Source organism: Bufo gargarizans, chromosome 3 (genome assembly GCF_014858855.1).
Source record: "Bufo gargarizans isolate SCDJY-AF-19 chromosome 3, ASM1485885v1, whole genome shotgun sequence".
NCBI lineage: Eukaryota > Metazoa > Chordata > Amphibia > Anura > Bufonidae > Bufo > Bufo gargarizans.
The window spans coordinates 323,865,905-323,882,784 of NC_058082.1; positions in this window are offsets into that span (position 1 = coordinate 323,865,905).

Here is a 16,880-nt window from a genome sequence, read left to right on the forward strand (position 1 = left end):
TTCGTTATCTCTAGTCATTATTTTCTTGATTGCGGAAATCGGCAATTGAATAATTTGCGATAAAAATTTACATTACGAAAATTCGCAATCAACACTACTCCTTAAGTCAAAGATACTGCAGCCTTCTCATTGGCCCACAAGCTAGAATCAGGGAGGGATCATATGTACTGATTTAAAAAAAAACTTGAATATTCGAAATTACGAATATATATCACCATATTATAAATATTTGCAAATTCTCGAAGTGCCGATATTTGCGATAAAAATTTGCAATTCGAATATTTGTAATCAACACTAATCACAAGTAATATTTGTGAATTGGACCCTCAAGTTAGTGTGACCACGACCCAATGCTAGTGAAAAATCCAACACTATCAGATTACTTGCTGGGTTGATACTTGTGGGTCGCAACATGACCCCATTCACTTACATTATTTGGGATACAGACAGTGCTGCAAAGCAATATGTCCATTTTTAATTATTTCTCAAATTATCCACAGCACTCCTTACAGTTTCAAAGCAGTGAGTTTGTTTATTCACTAGGCAACATCATAACATAGCCACGTTTCGACTCAGGAGAGTCTTTTTCAAGCAGTCTTTTGCTTGAAAAAGACTCTTCTGAGTTGAAACGTTGCTCTTTTATGATGTTACCTAGTGAATAAACACTCTCACTGCTTGGAAACTATCATTTGAGGATTCATCTCAAGCCAAGGACCATCAAGCCAAGGCCTGATGCCGCGTGCACCCACCTCTCTCATTTGAGGATTGCTATACATGAATGGACTAGAACCTTGTTTAAGGTAACAGAGTGCTACTCCTATTTCATTTTTATTTATGACATATAATGGCTGCTCCAGATATAGCAACCTCATTTTTTGTCCCATTCTACTGACTTCCATGTGCAAAATGCATATACACATTTCTAAACTCAGGGATAGATTTATAAAAACCTAAAAAACCTGAGCTCTGATATGACCCAATGCAAACCGATGAATTTTCACATAGAGAGGAATACCTAAAAAAAAAGTATACCTTCTACATGAAACCTTTTAGCACAGTAGCCTTCTATTGATAAACTAATAATTTTAACATTCTAAATGAATGGATCTTTTGTAATGTGACTGCTAAAATTAATTAACATATTCCTGTGACGGCACAGCTATAAGTAGCGGTTAAATACCTCCTGATTAGTTAGCCTAAGAAAATGTATTAAACACAAAAAAAAATTATAATAATAAAAACAATAGCAAATATGTTTACCCATTTACCCAGGCCTCAAATCCTCCCTCCTTTGTCTCACTTAATACTGGGAATTGTGATAATGCTGCTGCCTCTTTGAACATATTTTAGGCAAAGCTGCCGGCGAAGAATACATAGTGATGCCTCATTGCATTATCTCCACTGCAGTCTTTTTAGTCAAGACCAAAGCAGTCTGTTGCCTTTGGAAAAATTACATTTATCTGTGTAGCTTTTCATGTGGATAGGATTTCTGAACTACGTCTTATCTCAGCCTTTCTCTTCTTTTATCATCACAAAGAAATTAATAAGAAGAGTATTTGTATGTTTCCTGCAGATGGAGCTTCAATGGCACGCAGAAAACAAGCAAGACTTTAAATTGTTGTGCGTGCAGCATTTTCGGATTAAACAGGGATGCGTAAAACTCTTCTATGAAAAAGCAATTAACATTTGGTGTCGGAAAACGCAGTAAACAAGATTTTCTAGAAGGAGATATTTTTCTTGCTGCTGAAAAGGCGAAATACTTTTCTCACTAATTTGACATTAGGTGAGGCAAATAAGCAAATATGTATGATGTTTTCCAGCATGATGGAAATGAAACACTTGGCCTATATGAATGATTTATAACAATTCCACTAGGTAAAATAAATAATAATATTGTTTAATTCTAACGATTCATTGATCAGTCACCTATGAATTTCATTATTTTTATAAGTTTTTTTCTGTGTAAATATGGATAAACGAGTGTTAACTGTGGGTTAACTGTGAAAAAATGTTAAACTTTTGCTGGAATACATAATGGTGGTTCTTCATATGCCAGTAGCATAGAAGAGGAAGACTGTAAGTGGCCAAAAACTGCTTGCATTGATGCAACTAGCTAGTAGAACAGGAAATTGGAGCTGCTAAAAGGAGTCTGTCGTAAATGGGGTTGTTGTTGCGCTGTAAAGTGTAGCTGATGTAGTGGTGCCCAGGTAGCAGAGCATACTTGTTAGCCCTAAATGAAGTTCCTGCAGAAAGATATGGTAGAGAGAAGGATTGGCCCAAAGTAAAAGGCCTGGACAACTGTCACCTTGTACAGTCAGTGAAGGGAACACCAGCTAGAGGAGGTGTGGAAGGTTCAGAGCAATATGAGGGACTCAAAAAAGCTGGGACCAGTTGAGCTCCGTGTTGCTTGAACTCTGGAACAAGGGGTAACCACCATACCGTTTTGTGCAACTGTTGCTCAAGTGTGCCCTCCGGCTTAAAATGTAACTGTTGTTTCAGGTAATTTTACATGAGGAATAACAATATTTGTGGCCATTATATGACTTGTCTGTAATTTGTGTCTGGAATTTTTGAATGTTTTCTCTCTACAATCTGTCTGTAATTCTCATTTTTTCCCCAGATCTTCAGGGTGGAGAATAGCTGGTATCATATTTGCCCATACTCAGGATATGGAAAAACAAGATAATCTGCATACTCTGTGTAGCATACTCTCAGAAGCAGAAGCAGTAATGTAGGACATAATACAGCAGAATTAGTTAAGGTGTGAATCCAGCAGTGAAAAAAGAGAGTAAATCATGTACAAGTCTTGTTTGCCTGTGCCTACGTGCAGCAACCCCCCCAACCCTGCTCCTCCTATTCCTCCCTCTCTATAGACTTTGATGCATTCTGATCCGTCAGTGAGCAGGTCACCCAACTTCAATGGACTTCACTGGAGACATATCTGAGCAGTGAATTGACATTTAGAGAAGAGAAGGGGAAAAGGAAAGCAGCCTGATAAGAGGCGTTCATTTATGAAAAAGAATCTAACAATTACACTTTAACTGGGAAAACTGTAACCATCATGACTGAAGTTTCTCTCAATCCGTACATCACAGATCCATACAGCTCCACAATTGCATAATCTGCCATGTTCTGCTCCCAGCCAACTACAAGTAGAACCATCAACTTTTTTCCAATATTAACTAGATATTTATGATATACAATTATGATTATGTCATAGCATGTCATGAACCCTAGGCAGGCACAGGCATTGCTCCTCTCCCCCTGTCTGTATTGGAACCAATGCTCTGTGAACTTCCTTTCAGCACCGTGGGAGTTAATCCTTTCCTCTTGCTCTCTGTCCAGATTAAGATGTTGATCAGCCTTCCTATTTAACTAGGTTATGGATTCACCTCTTTGCCTAAGTTTGTGGTTTTCTAGTTTCTTGTACCCAGTGTAGGTGTGATCTCTTTTCTGACTTCCTGTGTACTGTACTCTGCCTGTCTACTGATTTTTGCCACCTGCCCTGACCTAGGACTGTGTTCATTAGCCTGAGTCCTTGGTGCTTTACACAAGTGTCTCAGACCCCCATGGGTTAGCTGTCAACTACACAATGACTACTCCAGGAGGTAGCGGCCAGGTTGGTTCCCTGCAGCAAAGTCTAGATCCATGTACAGGGGATAAAGGGTGGATACCAGGGAACTTCCAGGACAACATTAAGTTTAGCCTAAATTCAAACTTGCTAGTTTTCACAGTGGGTCCACGCCCATTCCCGTTACATGAACCTGCATGGCATAAATATTTATTGTTTCTGTTATTAATATTGCTGATTTGTTGAATAGGATCAGGTTTAAGCTTTTTTGGGCTACATGTGTAAATGTGCACTTCTTGCTAAGAATACCTTCGTATGTGCAAAGTCTGATGGAGTATGTTTATAGCTCAGTATGAAATTAAATAAAAAAATATATTACCATAAGGCATGACAACATTTTGGTCAGTATCTTTGATCGGAGTTGGCAAGCCAGAGCACAGAAAAATTATAAAGATTAACTATGTGTATCCCATCTGTGTTCTGGTTTGCAAAAACTCTTTAAAAATATTGACCAAATCCCAGCATTTTTACTTAGTTTGGTGTCAGAACATGGCCTTGTTACCAAATAAACCATACAAAATATACTGTAGATCAGGTTCACAATTGCCTCTGTCTTGATTTTGTCAAAATGTTTTAAACAATTTAGCATAAAAAGTCAAATCTTTTTTCTACCACTCTCGATAAGGGGGTGTATTGGATAGGTGGTTGGATAATCAGGAAAGGTACGTGGTTTAAAAATGCAACTTTCTGAACCAAAACACACCAAAATTTCTACCTTAACAATCTGAAAGTAAGAAAACTAAAAGACTTCCTGTCTACATGTTTGTGCTGTCTAACTATTAGTAAATCGGTGCCGATTTTGACTAGTGCAGGGTCTTAGGGGTGTATGACACATGGATTCAAAAAACACCAAGGAGAAGATCCATACATTTTAAGTTTCACCCAGTTCGCACATACCAGCTTCTATTTCAATAAAGTTTGTGCTGTGTCATGCAGCAACTCCTCAATCCTGTACTAGACATGACACAGGATATGTTTTCACTGGAGTGTCGTTATGTTTGATTTTTGGCATTTACCAATTAATTATAATTGCATCATTTTAAAGCTTTCTGTAAAGCAAATCATCCAAGTCATTTTTCACATTTAAAGAGCAGGTTCACAGATGGAAGCAATGTATGTGTCTGGGAATTGCAACACATTCATCTGAATGGGGTTGTTTCTGCAACATGTGCATGTATTTCTACAAGCCATATGTCTGCCACAAATCTGCCACTTGTGATTCTAGTGGATTACTTATGGCGATGATGAAAACAAACCTTATCTTACTGGGTCAAAAGTAATAAATGTTGGTCAACCCTCTCAGCAGAATATACAAAATGGATGACCTTGTTAAAGCTTAACTTTTAATCAACACTAGATATAAAATAATAGCTCATAAATACAAAAATAGACAAGAATATGTGCTGCACAAATGTGCCTAAATTACCAGTGCTCAGTAAAAGAGGAACAGTCTTACCACAGTCTTTCAAAGTGGTGCCACCACTGGAGTCTCCATGATTCCAGTGCTGGGTCTCTGACCCTTATCTTACCCTACTTGACCTGGGCTTATACCTGTCAGAGAAGCACCATGATCACCCTATTGAGGGTGACCCCAGTGGATAAATAAAACTCACCTATGTGGGTATCCCTACCAATTCCCCTATGCAGCCTAGTGACTGCCCAGCTTCGTCAACAGAGGTGGGGGGAGACCCCAGTGTCAGACCTGTTCGTCCCTTCCCCTTTTTAACTGTCCGTCACAATATCATCAGGGGACCATCAATCCAGGCTGAGTCTAAGTAGTAAGAGCATCAGACCTATAGAGCAGGATTTGGAAGCCAGCTCCAGACATAGGTTTGCCTGGAGTCACTAGCAGAAGTGTATGTCTGGTGCCGGCTTCCAAATCCTGCACTACACGTCTCATGCTCTTACTACTTAGACTCAGCCTGGATTTATGGTCACCTGATGATCTGGTGACGGCCAGTGAAAGGCGTAGGGATGAACAGGTCTGACACTGGGGTCTTCCCCCACCTCTATTGATGAAGCTGGGCAGTCACTAGGCTGCATAGGGGAATTGGTAGGGATACCCAGATAGGTGAGTTTTATTTATCCACTGGGGTCACCCTTAGTAGGGTGATCATGGTGCTTCTCTGACAGGTATAAGCCCAGGTCAAGTAGGGTAAGATAAGGGTCAGATAACCAGAACTGTAATAATGGAGACCCCAGTGGTGGCACCACTTTGAAAGACTGTGGTAAGACTGTTCCTCTTTTACTGAGCACAGATTACTTATGGTGCCATTAAAGAGATAGAATTGTTGTTACCACTGCTATTGGTGGCTCCTTTCGACTCAATATTATTTTTCTTTATGCTGTCTGAGAAATCTTTCATTTTACACCAAGCATTCAGACTTCAAGGGTTTCTTTTTATTTACAGCAGCTTTCAGACAAGCATACTCCTAGAGGCCACTTTCTGTCTTATAAAACGGATAACTATATAATACGACAGTGAGGCTCAGAAATGTTGACATATCTTTGGCAAAGAGTACCATTTGTAATTCTCAGAATGATATATACATTTGTCTCAGCCATAAATATATATATGCTTAAGGACTGAAAATTCACTATGCCAGCTCTGGAGAAACAGTACCCCCAAGCCCTACAACAAAGGACTTTCTGTCAACCAAGCATTTTGCTTTGTATTGATGTAGGGCAAAAACCATGATACCATCTGCAGCTGGGTCTCTTTTACTTTTAGAGAAGATGCAAAAAGGTATCTCCCAAGAAAGACAACCATCTTGCCAGCACCACCTATCAGAAGTGTCTCTCTATGAGTCAAGACCACACTTTCCACCACGTCTTGGGAATTTCTAAGGCTTTTGGGAAAGTCGAATCTTGACTTGAGTGAGTCATTTCCAATAGGTGGCACTAGGAAGATTGTTCTCATTTTTGGGAGTTACCTCTTTGCATATTTGTTTCCCCTGGAGTACTGTTAATAAGTATTCATACATGGAGTACTTCCAGTAGTTCTCCATACAAGATCGGTCTCTTTAAAGAGATTCACACCCTGCATAAGCCTTTTGGAGAAGGGACTTGGTTTGGCTAATATCCTTAGTCATGTTGCAAGGCAAAGGGTAGGGCACTGACTATAGGGTAGCTATCTCCACTACAGAGACAGTTTTATTTCTCTTGGAAGTGAGCTAATCTTAATATACTTATTCCTAGAGAGCATTGCCTAGCCTATAAGACTCCCTATGCAGGCTCTGGCACTCTCCAGAAGAATAAACTATACCCCTGATATATATATATATATATATATATATATATATATACTGTCCTGAAATACAGATGTCTAATCTTGACTTTTTATTTCTCAAATATTACTGCATTGAAAATCATTACCTCAGTGGTTTTCAATGCTTCATGATGTCTTTGCAATTCCTTGCAGGTATATTCTGTATGTCAGCTGGTGAACACATTACGACTCCATAATTTTGCACTCTATGTTATTCCTATGTTGTGATCAACTCACATAACAGGAGTCGTCACAAATCAATAGACAACATTAGTCTGATTATAACACGGTTTACTTAGATACCTATTACCCAGCATCCAGCGTGTCTTTTGACAGCAGAACAGCGTGCTTCATTACACACAAAGCAGGTCATCCAATTTCTGATAATTAGCCAAAGCAATCCAATCTGATCAATAGTAATGTGGTAACGTCAATTTAAAGCAGAGTGGGCACCGTCTGATCAATAAGATCAATTTAAATTAATCAACTGCAGCAGATGCCAAGCGAACTAACGCTATTATGATGCTAGCTAGAGGTCTTTCTACAGAGTCTGTTTCATTGAATTGTGAGAAACAAGCATAGACCTTTGAAGAAATATGTCAAACTCAAATAGCTTAATGGGGTTTCATTAAAGACTTTAGAAAGTAGGTCCATCATTGATGACCAGTCATAGTTCATGTATAGAATTTGTCTGCTTAGGAGTTGCTACATAGGAGCGGTGTTCACAATAATGCAAGCTTCAGAGCTGAAATCTTCAAGATTTATGTTCTGGAATTGTACAGAAATGTTAGGAAATAAATGCTGATATTTTAAAGGGGTTCTGCAGTTTGTTTAAACTGATGATCTATCCTCTGAAAAGATCATCAGCATCTGACCGGCGATGGTCCGACACCCGGGACCTCCGCCGATCAGCTGTTTGAGAAGGCAGTGGTGCTATAGCAGTGCCGCGGCCTTCTCACTGTTTACCGCTGGCCTAGTGACGAGTAGTAAGTAGTATCAACTGGCCTGGGCTGGGCTAAGTTCCATTCAAGTGAACAGAGCTTAGCGGCGCCCAGGCCAGTTGCTACTAGTCCTGACGTCACTGGGCGAGCTGGTAAACAGTGAGAAGGCCGCGGCACTGTTATAGCGCCGCTGCCTTCTCAAACAGCTGATCAGCGGGGGTTCCCGGGTGTCGGACCCCCGCCGATCAGATGCTGATGATCTATCTAGAGGATAGATCATCAGTTTAAACAAAGTACAGAACCCCTTTAAGTTTATTGTCAGTTCTCAGTTCTGACAATAACTTTGTTGACCAATAGACATGCACAAATTTTTATGTAATGCTTATATTTATATATTAACTGGATAGTGGTGTTCAAGGGTTAACCTACACTTTATGGAGGTATTAAAGGGGTTTTCCAATTTTATTTAACTCTGGATAGGTCATCAGTATCTCATTGGTGGGAGTCTAACACACAGGACCCGCACAATCAGCTGTTTAAGAAGGCAGCGGCACTAGTAGTACAGTGGCCTTCTCCAGAGTTTTCCTGGAGAGAAAGCTGCAGTGATAATTCGAGCACCAGTGACTTCTAAAACTGCTGAACGGTGGCTGTCAGACCCCCACCTGGGGGTCTGACAGCCACCGTTCAGCAGTTTTAGAAGTCACTGGTGCTCGAATAATCACTGCAGCTTTCTCTCCAGGAAAACTAGAGGAGGATAGGTTATTAGTAAAGTCAAGTGCCAGTGTATTGTACAGTAGCACACCTGGTCCATACTGGTCTGCATCATAAAGCTGAATATACTCTGTGCCTATAATGTTGCAGGCAGATGGCGAAAACAGCACTAAGGCAGGCAATGCAATTTGCAATTTTTTACTGAATAACACTATGATACAACGAATTATGTGAAAAGTGCAACCAGCACACAACCGGAATATCTCTTAGACTTTTATTTGTGAACAGTCTCGAGAAACAATATTCAGTTCTCAGGGACAGCCACAGAAATGCACAGCAATAAATATTCTTCTATAGGATACAGTTCAACAGTCCTTACACCAGGTCCCCATTTGACTTGTACTCACTGTGGGCTCCTATCCAGTGCTTACTCTGATTACACGCTGCTCCACTATTACAATTCACTTCTCTATTATGGGGCAGGCACACAGGTTGTGGTCTGGCTCTACAATGTGACTTCAGCTTGTTGCTTTCTGACCAGTTCTCACACCCTATACAGTTCTTTTTCTCTGAATTCAGCAGATCACACTTGGTGGCTAGCTTCCCCACCTCCACACAGAGTCAGACAACCCCCCAACTGCTAACACCCTTCTGTACCTTTACTGCAAGCTGCTGGCAATTCATTCATAACTTTTAGCAGAAATAATAAATGAATGGCACATCATAGAGTTATAGGAATAGATGGGAAATGCAAGAAGTTACTACAACAGACATGTCAGGAGAGGTGACAGCCATGGACAAGCAGAGGCCATGGTCAAGTTTAATCTCACACTATTCTTTAAAAATCATATGAATAAATATCAGTGTAAACATAACTACAGTAGTTCCAATATTACAACTAGTGTTGAGCAAATCGAAGTATCCGAAGTGGACTTCAATCGGAATTTCAGGGAAATTCCTCGTGCTTCGAGGCGACAAATCAATTTACCCAGAATTGGTGGTAAAAAAAAAAAATCATACTCACCTCATCCATTTAAAAGCGTAGAGGCCTGCTGTGGCCATCGTGATTGAAGGTCCTGAACAAAATCTCGTGCACAGTGATGTATGACGTCACCACGCTGACCAATGTAATGAAGTCATCATGCATGATCTTAAATCAAGATGACTGCAGTGGCCTCTTTGCGCTCAAATGGATAAGGTGAGTATTATTTTTTTAACTGATTAACCCCTGAAAACCCTAATTTTTTATCTCAGATGCAACAATCGGTGATGAATGTGGCTTCTGAGGGGTTCAATGACAGGGAGCGGTGCAATCGCCGTTCCCCGTCATTGTGCCCGCTACTTACAAAGAAATGTGCTTTGTGACTAGCGTTTTAATACAAATATTTTTTATTTATTTTTTTACATTGCCATATTCTGACCCTCATAACTTTTTTATAGTTATATCTACTGAGCTGTGTGGGAGCTCTTTTTTTCCCGGGTCGATCTGTAGTTATTATTGATACCATTTTGGAGTGCGTATGACTTTTTTATCACAGAAAATGGTGAATTCGCTATTTTGATATTATTTTCAGTTACACAATTTGTGATAAATATTTTTATAGTACAGGCGTTTTCAGGTGCAGCGGTGTCCACGATATTTATATTTTTTATTGTTTATGTATTTTATTTATTCAAGGGGTGATTAATTTTTTTTTATATTTTTTACTTTTTTAACTTTTTTGTAGCCCCATTAGGAGGCTACAATATGCACTACTTATTTCTTACAGCTTATAATGTATTTCCATAGAACCACAGTAAAAGCTCCAATTGCTTTAATCCTATGTTGGCCTGCTACTTGCTGACCAACATAGGAACTGCAGTTCTAATATGCTGGTTCACTTCTGAGAGACTCAGCGTATTAGAATTACTGCTGGTGGCAGACATGAGCTGTGGACTTCTGCTACCTCTCCACATATTTGGTATCGCCATGTAAATAATGACCTACACTACGCAATTATGATGTAATTTATCCTATATGGTGAACGCGTAAAGAAAAACATTTAAGAATTGCTGCTCTTTGCTTTTACCCCCCCCCCCCCCAAAAAAAATGAAGAAAAAGAGATCAAAAAGTGTTATGTGCCCAAACATGATACCAATGAAAACTGCAAGGCATCCTGCAAAAATCAAGCCCTGGAATGCAGGGAAGCAAAAATATTTTCTTCTTTTTAAAAAAAGGATTTTTATTGCACAAAAGTAGTAAACTGTAAAAAAAAAACATAGGTATTTGGTATCGCTATAATTGTACCCATTGAATAAAGTTATCATGGGATTTATGTTGCAAAATTAATGCCGCAAGAAAAGTAAAAACTCAGTGGCATTATTGCTAGAGATGAGCAAATCAAAGCTGATGAAGTTGAATTCCCTCCGAATTTCAGGAAAAATTTGATTCTGAACTAATGCGAATTTCCTCGCGCTTCGTGGTAACGAAACGCAATTTTTGCTAACATGGTGGCTACAATGGCGGCTAAAATGGCGGCTACACGTGTGAGGACATGGGGTAAGGAACTCTGGGAAGGCGGGATGACCTATAATGCCATACATGCAGCCAATCAGCAGCCAGCCAGCCCGGTGATGTCACAGCCCGATAAGTACGCCAGCCATCTTAGATTCTGCCATTCACCATCGTACTTTGTTCAGGGACAGACATTTATGCAGGCGCTAGGGAGAGTGAAAGAAAACCTCATCGTGAAAAAAAAAGCGTTTTATAAGTGCACGATAAGGATAGGGAGGAATCATTTCACAGCATCTAAGTGCAGGGACAGACGTCGCAGAGGCTACTGCGAGTCATACAGAAGACATCATTGGGGGAAAAAATATGATTTACAAGTGAGGGAAAGATTATTTGGGGATCCAAATAGCCATTATGCAGCTCTGTCATTCCAGCAATTTGTTGTAGTGGTGCAAGTGCCTTTAGTGACTTATATCTGTGGAAAAAGATAAATATATACTCTGTTCACTTCTGCAGTTACATATGGTGAAAGTGTTTAGTGCCCTATTATAGTACAGTACGAGAAAAATACACGCTGTTCACATTTGGTGTTATTTACTCTAAAAACATTTATTGTCAGTTCAGTACAATACGAGAAAAATAGACACTGACGGATCAGAGGAAGGGCAAAATAATGAAACACAAACTTACTGCTGACACCCTCTCCACTATGTCAGGGGGGCTCTACTTGTATAAGCGTTTAATAGAACATGTTCTGTAGACATCTATGTGGAATCAGCTGATGACGGTGTAATACGGATGGGCTTCTTCTTGGCGCTAACATCGACCTGTAAAGCTGAGTTCATACGTGAGTTATTTGGTCACTTTTGGCCCACGTGACTGCCCAAATAAGTGGAGTGTAGCGACGCCTGTCATCTGCATGTCATACTGACTGACATTATTGTTTCACTACCCCAACGCACTCCCTATGCGTGTTACTGCAAGGCACAGCGTTCTACACCCATATAAAGGCTCTATGCAGCCCAGAAATAGCAGTTTCTAATGCATTTTTTTATTTTTCCGGAGAATTCGGTGAACCCGGCCGAATCGAATTTTTAGAAATTTGCTCATCTTTAATTATTACAGTTTTTTCCTATACCCCCTCCCAGAAAGAGTTAATCAAAGTTAATTAGTAAGTTATGTGTACCCCAAAACAGCACCATTACAAACTACGGTGTGTTCTGCAAAAGACTAACCCTCATACGGCTACATAGACAGAAAAATATATAAAAAAAAGGTTATAGCTCTTGGAAGGCAACGATGAAAAAATAAAAATAAATCACTCATTGAAGTGCAAAAAAGTGCTATATAATAGATATTATTGCATTCAGTGTATACAGGCATATACAGTCTAAAAAACACTGTGAACAATGTAAGGGTTAAATGACCTCAGCATGTAATGTATCTTAAAATCCTGACTGGTTACCCCATATATAATTCTGTATTTTTGTGATAAAGCACTATTCAGGATCCTAGACATTTGCTGCACATCCATAATATGGTATTGTTCTAGTCCAGCTGGAGAACCTGATCCAGAATATAAAATCAGATTCAATTACATCTGGGTCATTATTAGTTTTCATAGCTGTGACAGCCGGGATTAATAATGGCTCTCTGGAATTCCTCCCTTTTCTCTAATTGCAGCTGTATACTGAATGTGTAGCTGGTGGAAATTAGTTTTCAGATGGTGGCTAAAACCTAGTAAAGGAAAGCATTGTTGCTGGCAATTCCTCTCTAGCTGGCATTGTCAAAAATGATTCATTATTTCCAATTTGCAATCTGTTCTGGATCTAAAGTAGATCGGGAGAGGGAAATCTTGCTCTTTTATACATGGAGATTCTTTTTGACCTAAAAGCAAGCTTTCAATTAACATATCTACTGCATTCATCTTGTCCGTTTCTCATAGCATAGCTCCAACACTTGTCCAGCACACACCACTCGAAGGCAATCCATTTCTACTTGTCAATGGAAACAATAGCTCTTTAATAGAGAGCTGATGCTAAAAGAGGCAAACAGAAAACTATTCCAAAACCAAGCCAACTTGGCAACCCTTATTTATTCTGGAAGAATCTAGCATAGCGTTTTATTTTCATGAACAAAAGAATATACCATTCCATCAATATTCTTCTATTACGTTTGATTGACCTGGATGTTAGTTTGTAAGGCTAAAAAGCGACATACATACATCCAGTTCAGGCTACTTTCACATCAGCGTTTTTATTCAGGTTTTTAGATTCGGCACAGGATCTCTAAACCTGAATAAAAAACGCTTCTGTTTAATTTAATACAACCGGATAAATCCATTTTGGTTGTATTAAATAGAAACTGAATAAACCGGATCTGGCATGAAAATCACTGGCAAAAAAAAACAAAAAGAAAAACGGATCCAGCACCATTGACTTACATTGATTTTCCTGCCGAATCCGGATTGTTCAGTTTCGCAGACTGTCCGGTTACTAAACGGAACAAAACAGAACTGATACATCCCGATCAATTTTGTCACCATAGACAATGAATGAGGATAAAACTGAACCATTTTGGCCTGGTTTTGAGATCCTATGCTGGAACTCAAAACCGGGAACCAAAAACACTGACGTGAAAGTAGCCTAAGCCTGTCCCATAAAGAAGAACTCAAGAAGAACTCAGTTAAAGAAGTTGGTCAGCACTATTCATTTTGGTCACGTATGGTTTAAAGTGGGTTAAAAATAAAAGAAAAAAAGAAGCTAAACTCACTCTCAACCTCTTCCACCGCTGAAGTTCCAAAGCTGCTCTAGTCCTTGCTGTTCAATACATCCTGGTCCTAGTTTAATTCTCGAGGAAAAAAAAACTAATACTGCTGGACATGCCCTTTAAGACAACTCACAAGGACCACAGTAAATTACAAGGACTATAGTGAGTTGTGCCAAATAACCACTGAAATCTGCTACATCTATACATAAAACAGCTACTGTCCTTTGTATACACTTGAAGCGACCCTCTGGTTCATCATGAAACTTTGCGTTAAAAGGGGTTATGCCATGATCGATGTAACAAATGAAAATTAGACATCATATACAGGGAGTGCAGAATTATTAGGCAAGTTGTATTTTTGAGGATTAATTTTATTATTGAACAACAACCATGTTCTCAATGAACCCAAAAAACTCATTAATATCAAAGCTGAATATTTTTGGAAGTAGTTTTTAGTTTGTTTTTAGTTTTAGCTATTTTAGGGGGATATCTGTGTGTGCAGGTGACTATTACTGTGCATAATTATTAGGCAACTTAACAAAAAACAAATATATACCCATTTCAATTATTTATTTTTACCAGTGAAACCAATATAACATCTCAACATTCACAAATATACATTTCTGACATTCAAAAACAAAACAAAAACAAATCAGTGACCAATATAGCCACCTTTCTTTGCAAGGACACTCAAAAGCCTGCCATCCATGGATTCTGTCAGTGTTTTGATCTGTTCACCATCAACATTGCGTGCAGCAGCAACCACAGCCTCCCAGACACTGTTCAGAGAGGTGTGCTGTTTTCCCTCCTTGTAAATCTCACATTTGATGATGGACCACAGGTTCTCAATGGGGTTCAGATCAGGTGAACAAGGAGGCCATGTCATTAGATTTTCTTCTTTTATACCCTTTCTTGCCAGCCACGCTGTGGAGTACTTGGACGCGTGTGATGGAGCATTGTCCTGCATGAAAATCATGTTTTTCTTGAAGGATGCAGACTTCTTCCTGTACCACTGCTTGAAGAAGGTGTCTTCCAGAAACTGGCAGTAGGACTGGGAGTTGAGCTCAACCCGAAAAGGCCCCACAAGCTCATCTTTGATGATACCAGCCCAAACCAGTACTCCACCTCCACCTTGCTGGCGTCTGAGTCGGACCGGAGCTCTCTGCCCTTTACCAATCCAGCCACGGGCCCATCCATCTGGCCCATCAAGACTCACTCTCATTTCATCAGTCCATAAAACCTTAGAAAAATCAGTCTTGAGATATTTCTTGGCCCAGTCTTGACGTTTCAGCTTGTGTGTCTTGTTCAGTGGTGGTCGTCTTTCAGCCTTTCTTACCTTGGCCATGTCTCTGAGTATTGCACACCTTGTGCTTTTGGGCACTCCAGTGATGTTGCAGCTCTGAAATATGTCCAAACTGGTGGCAAGTGGCATCTTGGCAGCTGCACGCTTGACTTTTCTCAGTTCATGGGCAGTTATTTTGCGCATTGGTTTTTCCACACGCTTCTTGCGACCCTGTTGACTATTTTGAATGAAACGCTTGATTGTTCGATGATCACGCTTCAGAAGCTTTGCAATTTTAAGAGTGCTGCATCCCTCTGCAAGATATCTCACTATTTTTGACTTTTCTGAGCCTGTCAAGTCCTTCTTTTGACCCATTTTGCCAAAGGAAAGGAAGTTGCCTAATAATTATGCACACCTGATATAGGGTGTTGATGTCATTAGACCACACCCCTTCTCATTACAGAGATGCACATCACCTAATATGCTTAATTGGTAGTAGGCTTTCGAGCCTATACAGCTTGGAGTAAGACAACATGCATAAAGAGGATGATGTGGTCAAAATACTCATTTGCCTAATAATTCTGCACTCCCTGTAGTTAATGACGTTCTCTCTCTAACAAAGCTAGAACCAGCCTTGTACCTCACAGTTCCACAGATTTGCCCATGCATTGCTCCATTTGCTCTGCTAGATTTTCTTTAGGCTGGAAGCTGAGGGGACATGTTCTTTCCCAGTGTACTTTCTGCTACAGCTCGCTCTTTATCACAGCCCAGGGAGGGGCGTTCTTTCTGCTGTAGGGTGTCCCTGTAACTGTCACAACTTCTAGCAGTAGATATTGCTGGTGGCAGGTGAAGGATGGAATTGAGCATGTGTGTTTTCCAGCTCAATAAACGGATGTGCACTTTACTATACAGATTAATACTAAGGTGACCAATATAATAAAGGGAATAGCTCAAAACTAGGCATTTTGTAACAAAAAGGAAATGACAAAAGTAGCTGTTTTTTATGCTGAATTATATTAAAATGATATTGTTTTTTTATTTCCTGATTCTTGATGCCCTAAAATGCACCTCAGATTCTCTGACTGCCCTATTTGCACTGCTCCAGTAGTCTGAGATATTCTTCACAGTTCTAGAATGGACCTAGGACAGTGATGGCTAACCTCCGGCACTTCAGCTGTGGTGAAACTACGACTCCCATCATTCTCCATTCATTTCTATGGAGTTCTGAGACCAGCCAAGCAAATGTGCATCTTGGGAGTAGTAGTTTTACCACAGCTGGAGTGCCGGAGGTTAGCCATCACAGACCTAGTTGACCAAGGAAAGATATGGGATGTACAGAGCGCTGACATCTACAGGATCCCAAAAATTGCATTTACTGGACATCATACAGAACTTCCATGGAATAAATCTCCCCTCAGGATCACCAGGGATCAGGCTACATATTCCTTGAGCCCCTTATTCCCAAGCCATTTACCAGAAAGTAACCATGAACACTTTTTTCACTCTTGTGGAACCCATAAACCCATTAATGCCTCAATGAAGTATGGTGCTGAGGTTTGTAAAGCACTCAAAACGTTTTGTTACTACTGTATTCTGGCTATGTGTTGACCAAGCTGAAATCAGTTTGTCATCTATACTGTAAATGTGTGCTAGTGAACCCCTGCATTAGTTCTAGGAAACTCTGGTTTGGAAGCCCTGCCCAGTCCAATAATTATAAAACTGAGCAGCAGTGACCACGTCAATATCCTCATGTCTGCCATCCATTCTTGAATAAATTCTTATATAAA